Source organism: Canis lupus, chromosome 33 (genome assembly GCF_011100685.1).
Source record: "Canis lupus familiaris isolate Mischka breed German Shepherd chromosome 33, alternate assembly UU_Cfam_GSD_1.0, whole genome shotgun sequence".
In the NCBI taxonomy this organism is placed as follows: Eukaryota; Metazoa; Chordata; class Mammalia; order Carnivora; family Canidae; genus Canis; species Canis lupus.
The window spans coordinates 21,174,465-21,181,390 of record NC_049254.1 but is presented as its reverse complement, the minus strand read 5'-3'; the positions used below and the strand labels follow the sequence as shown (position 1 = coordinate 21,181,390).

Here is a 6,926-nt window from a genome sequence, read left to right as displayed (position 1 = left end):
ATGGTGTATGTGGAGAAGTAGTCTCTCTTAAATCCAACATTATTATGCAGAGTCAGCTTGCCCATCTTTAGAAAAAAGATTTAATGTGATTTTATCTTCAATTCCATGAGGATATATCATTTACTTATAGTTGGTTTTTCCACCACCCTTTCGGTTCCTGCCATAGTATTTATACAGTTACCTATGGTCTATGTGAGAGACACTGTGTCTGTTAAATGAAAAACACTTTTTTCCTGATTAATTTTTAATATATCAGTTTCTTTGATTACCCTGAAAACTATCCCTACTTTCAATCCATAACTTTAGTAGGACATTACTCAAGGTTTCACTGTTATTTCTATGTGTTATCTTCTATTTTACTCTTCAATTCACAGTCACTTTCTTTTTTCCTGTCAAACATGGTCTTCCTCAATACAGTGATGTTTATCCTTTGCATAGTTAATTCCACCTGAGTAGAAGAGATAAAACATAGCAGTCCTGGTCTGTAAGCAAGTTGTCTTGGAGGTCTCATGGACTCAGAAAACAAAAAAATCTCTTAATTGGTCTCTGGAGCTTTGATTTTTATTAACTATTTTAAACAAACCCCTTCTATTGAAAAGAGACCCAGAAACAAAGTACAATATTGGTTATTTCGATAATATTAATCATTGTAAATATCAGGCCAGTTCCACCTGGACCTGTCACTAATGATAAGGTAAGGGATGATGTAGGTAAATACGGAACAATCACCTACATCAAAGAAATCTTGCTGAATCTGATACATACAGGTAAAAGAGGTATCAAAGTCTATGATAGTAATTAGGGAGACACACTTACAAATGTCCCAAATACAGGATTATAAGCTTCTTAAGGGAATGAAGCTAATATATCAATCCCTTCTAGTTCTCTTAGTAGTGAACTAAGTTCACTTACTAAGAATGCAGTAAATGCTAAGAGTTGACTGACAGAAATCCTGTAGGACAGTAAGTCTTTCTCAGGAGCTGAACAACAAAAATTAAAAGTGCTATTTTAAGTCCTTTATAAGTATCACTGAACACTCATTCTTTTTTCTAGCACTGAGAATACCTTGTGTGTTTAATTTTAAGAAAAAGTAAATGATCATTCATTTTTCTAATCTCTAATGATGCAAACGTAGAGAAATTGAACAATCCTAAATTCACTTTTTATAGAAGAGTATACCATTTTAGGTAAAAGTAAGGTAGTGTCAGATTACAGAGGACCTTGAACAACAGGCTTAGGTGTTTGGTCTTCCAGAGGCAATGGAAGCATTTTAAGCAAGGCATTTAATTTCATAAATTAATTTGGAAACACTTGTTAGGAGAGAAAACAAGGGGGGAAGAGATGCCATGAAGAGGCCTGGCTGCTATGTTAACAGAGTAGTGAAGAACCGAGCTTATAATATCAAGCCAACACAGTGGATAGAGTAAGTGAAAGATATTCAAAAAAGAAGTTGGTTCAAGTAAGTAAATCTAAAAGCCCTCATTTTATCCATCTTATATTCATTTAAATGTGCTGACAAGTGTGAGGAGAGGTAGAAAAAATGTGTTAAGAGAGCTCATGAGATAAGAAAGAATTTATCCAAGGATGACAGTGAATTTTTGGTTGGCTACAAAATGTTTTGCCAAGAAGAAATCATCATTTTTCTAAATTTCAAAATGGGTTTTGATATATTTATTGAATTCAATATTATATATGCAGATATATATTACATACATATAGTATATGTATATTATATATATATTATACAACACACATATAATCTGGGACTATAATAAAGTTGCCTATATACTAAAATTTTTATATTAAGTTAGTATCTTATTTTAGGGTGCTATAAAAATATGAAAAGATGATTGGCTTATAAACAACCGAAATTTATTTCTTATAGTTCTGGATGGTAGAAATTCTAGATTAGGGTGCTAGCATGGTTGGAGTCTGGTGAGAACCTTTTGAGCTGCAGACTCTCCATGTATCCTTACATGAAAGAAAGGAGGCCAGAGAGCTAATCACCTAATTATTTCCCAAAGGCCCCATCTCTTAATGCCATCATATTGGAGATTAGGATTTTCAACATATGAATTTGAGGGGGACACAAACATTTATTCCATAACTGTTAAAAAAAATGAAGTACTTGTTTTCTATAACCAACTGTGTTTGGTTAATACTTATTATCTATTGCCTATGATAGTGACCTGATTATCAATTTAAATGAGATGATTGAATGTGTATAGACCTCTTTTGTTATAGGTGTTTAAAATTTGCTAAGTAGCTTCTAAATCAGCCTTGTTTGCAACACACTAGTTCTTCAATAAAATGGCACAGTTCTAGGTGAAGTTCGTGAATCACCAACTTTACAGTCTTAATGAATCTCTCCTCCTTAGAGCATTATCTCTCTTTGTTTCATCTTCTTAAATATCATCAGTTTATTTGCAGCAGATTCTAATGCATAATATAAACGAAAAGTGTCAGTCTACAGTGCCCAGGTTTTAACTGCAGAAAAGGGGGATTGCTTCTTTTTCTTGGGGCCTTGCTCTCAGCAATGTCTTGCTTCTGCCCTCATGCTCTGTATCCCAGTGACCCTTCATCCTTCTTCTGGGTGACTTTTGTCTTCAGTAAGTTTTTGGAAATATTCAGGAACACCTCCCTTCCTTGATTCTTCGGGTACTCTCTGCCCAGATCACATTTCCCTTCCTTCCTGTGGATCACACCATATCTGACTTTAGGGGACCCAATGAACCCCTTACATATCATAAATAGTGTATAGAAAAATAAAGCTTTCTCAGCATTTAAATAAATTTTATTAGGCTTTATTTGAACATAAAGGAACAAGAGAGAGAGGCAGAGACACAGGCAGAGGGAGAAGCAGGGTCCATGCAGGGAGCCCGACGTGGGACTCAATCCCAGGACCCCAGGATCATGCCCTAGGCCAAAGGCAGACACCGCTGAGTCACCCAGGCATCCCTGAAAAATATGTTTCAATAAAAACAAAATATAAGGGCAATAAATGGATTTTAAGATTTCAGATCTGAATAATTACCTAAAAAGGGACTTAGCTTGGCTAAAGAAGTTGTTGGTTTTGCTCATCTCAAAGATTTTAATGTAGAGGAATACACAGTTGGCCAAAACACTCAAATAGCAGTTTCAAAGTTTGTTTTGGTTTAACAATGAGGATTTGGGTCTTCAGGCCATCTCTCATAACCTATGTTAGATTTTCATCTCTAGGCAGAGATCCTGCAGTTGTTCCTTTCTATCGTTAGGTTAGTTTGTACTTTGCATGGCCTTGACCTTAGTGATCTCTATTTCTCTAAAACCAAACTATCTCCTCTTCTGTGTTTCTCTATACTTGGAATCCTGACTCATTGTTCTTTTTCCTATTTAATTTACCTAACCACTGATGGGACTGGTCCTACTCTATAGAATAGCCAGGGGCAAATACTTCTACTTTGAAAGAGCCTTGTCACCTGCAAGATGGAGCAACTTCCTTTCTTGAGGGTAAATCCACCTCACATTATCTTCTTATATTTCCACCCTTTCTTCTGTTACTGAGTCCCTGTCCAATGCAAAAACTTGAGTCCTACGAACTAGATACTATGACCATGTGCATAAACTAATGTGTGGCACCTGTCCTCAAGGTATTTATAATACAATGAGAAGAATCACTGAGTAGTTAAAATTGCTGATGGGTTTAATGTCTTTCTGACCACCATGTTTTAGTGTCCTATCTGAATAGCCCCTATTATCCATCTTTGCCTACAAAGCAGAAATGATTGACATTTTTGTCCAGTTAATCATTAGGTCTTTCTTGGCCCAGGTTACCTGCTCCTAATATTTCTGAGCAAGGATTTCCTTCGCTGAATCTGCTCTCAATCATCTCTAGTGGTGTGACTGTCCAGTATCCCATCACCATATATGTACAGTATCAAAGTTATTTTGATAATTTTAATAAGGTTAACCTAACTTCACTTAAATTCTAGATTCTAGAGGAATGAGAGTCAAAATTTTTCATATGAAGAAAAGTAAGGTCATAAAACCAAGGATCCTAGAATTACTGACCAAACTTTAATATGCTTATATTTGAAAGTAAATATTAGCCACCTTTGCACAGGAAGAAGAAAAATGCTATAATATGAAATTAAACCAAAAGCAAAAAGGCATTATTATTCCTGATAGTTTTTAAATAGTGTTCACTTTCTGCAACAGTCAAAACTTTAACTTATTGCCCATCAAAGAAGTCTTAAAGCTATGAGATTTTATGTCATTTATGCCCAGGGGTTGATTGTCCTCTGTGCTATCTTTTCAAGGACTGCTTTTATTTTCTGTTTTAATCTCAATATTATATTTCCATTCCATACATATTCTGAGAGGTCATAAGTCACCAACACCTTTTATGCAAATCAAATAAAAATGTACAGGATGTTTGGTTTTTATTTCTAAAAGTTGATTCACATCTGTTCCTTGCTGCAGTCTGCACATGCAGATGCTTAAAAAGTCCAATTCTTTGGCCTTGGCATCCTAACTCCAGTAAGCATTTTTTTTTCTTTAGAAGGCAGAGGTCACGCTATCCTCCTTTATTGTGTTTAACAGTAAGTAACCAGAGCATAGTGTTCTCTCAGAACCTAGTATTGCTCCTACATTTTGGCATGTATTATGAAGATTTGGTATGTCTTTAGTTATATTAAGGAAGCAACACAAAATTTTTTGTTATTGTCCATTTGGACATCTTACTGAATTTCACAGTTCTCATATGCAGATGCTGTAGTACCAACATTTTATTGGTTAATAAATGCTGGTTAATTTTTTTGGTTAATTTGGTTTTATTGGTTAATTAATGCTGTAGCACCAACATTTTATTACTATTTAGGATCCATTCATCAGATTTAAGATACTGTAGCCAAGTTCCCTACCCCTTTTTCTACCCATAATTAATGTTTCTCTATGCTCAAAGTATTTAAAAGGCTTATTTTTAATCCTAACACCTAGAAAATAACTCCTATATAGTGTACCCACAGAATATACAATAAAGTATGGTGGTCAAGAGCATGGTTTTGGGAGACAGATTGGCTGCATTGAAAACTTACCACTGTTCTCTACAAAATATGTGACCTTGGGCAAGCCAATCGACCTCTCCATTTTCTTCCTTGATAGCACCATCTCACATGTTTATTATTTACATTAACCAAGGTGATGACTATAAAATCACGTAGGGCTTGGTACTTGCTAGGTGCTCCATACATAATAACTATACTTATTACTAATCATAGCCAGGATCATGATCTCAAAACATGATCCCCACGGCTCTCCTTACCACCTAAAGTATCTCCTTTATAATAACTCTTAGTATTAAGACACTGTCTTGAGAAAGGCACTGAACAGTAGTACAACATCACCCAACTAGTTTGGTTATAATAACTGATTTTGCCTCACTTTAAAATGTAGCCACAGTAGCCACCCCCTTCTACACGGTCACGCTGAGCTAGTACCTGTGCCTGGAATTGGGCTGCAACCTCAACCACACCTGCCACCTGCCAGCGCCCCTGGACCACGGACCCCTGCAAAGTGAGTGAGCTTCGGACCTTCGTGAAAATGTGTAAGCAGGGTCTGAGCGTTGTGCACACTGAGGAAATACGCTTCCTGCGGGAGTGGTGGAGAGCATGAGGAGAGGGGGAGTAAAATACCACCTTCTACTCATAAAACTCAATCAGAAGACAGTATCAAGGAAGAAAACACAGTAAGAAGGTGGAGGAAAACATAAAGACAGACGAACCATCATGTGAGGAAAGTGATCTAGAAATTGACAATGAAGGTATAATTGAACCAGACACTGATGCCCCTCAAGAAATGAGAAAGGAAAATGTAGAGATAACCAGAGAAATGATGGATCAGGCAAATGATAAAAAAGTGGCTGCCATTGATGCCCTAAATGATGGTGAACTACAGAAAGCCATTGACTTATTCACAAATGCCATCAAACTGATCCTCGCTTAGCCATTTTGTACGCCAAGAGGGCCAGCATCTTCATCAAATTACAGAAGCCAAATGCTGTCATTCAAGACTGTGACAGAGCTATTGAAATAAATCCTGATTCACCAATTCAGCTCAGCCTTACAAGTGGCGGGGGAAAGCACACAGACTTCTGGGTCATTGGGAAGAAGCAGCACATGATCTTGCCCTTGCTTGTAAACTGGATTGTGTTGAAGATGCTAGTGCAATGCTGAAAGAAGTTCAACCCAGTGCCCAGAAAATTGCTGAACATGGAAGGAAGTATAAATGAAAACGTGAAGAGTGAGAGGTCAAAGAAAGAATAGAAAGGGTTAAGAAGGCCCAGGAAGAACATGAAAGAGCCCAGAGGGAGGAAGAAGCCAGAGGGCAATCAGGAGCTCAGTATGGCTCTTTGCCAGGTTTTCCCAGGTGGCTTGGTGGGGGATGCCTAGTAATTTTCCTAGAGGAATGCCTGGAATGGCAGGAGTGCCTGGGCTCAATGAAATTCTTAGTGACCCAGAGGTTCTTGCAGCCAGGCAGGATCCAGAAGTTATGGTGGCCTTCCAGGATGTAGCCCAGAACCCAGCAAATATGTCAAAATATCAGGGCAACCCAAAGGTTATGAATCTCATCAATAAATTGTCAGCTAAATTTGGAGGTCAAGCATAATGCCCTTCTGACAAATAAAGCCCTTGCTGAAGGAAAAGCAACTTCGATGTCACAATAATACAATGGATGTCACAATAATACAAACCAGTGTACCTCTGACCTTCTCAAGAAGAAAGCTGGGGTGCTGTGAAGAGAATCCCTACCCCTCTGCCCCGCATGCAACTGAAACATTCTACAGTGGTTTGCCATTAGGGTATTCATTCAGATAATGTTTTCCTACTAGGAATTACAAACTTTAAACACTTTTTAAACCTTAAAAATATTTAAAAACATTAAAAGGG

At 37.2% G+C, this 6,926-nt stretch overlaps 1 pseudogene; it reads left to right on the top strand.

Moving 5' to 3' along the window:
* Window positions 1–1,346: 1,346 nt before the first annotated feature.
* On the top strand, window positions 1,347–6,695 carry LOC119877853 (annotated as a pseudogene).
* Window positions 6,696–6,926: the final 231 nt, after the last annotated feature.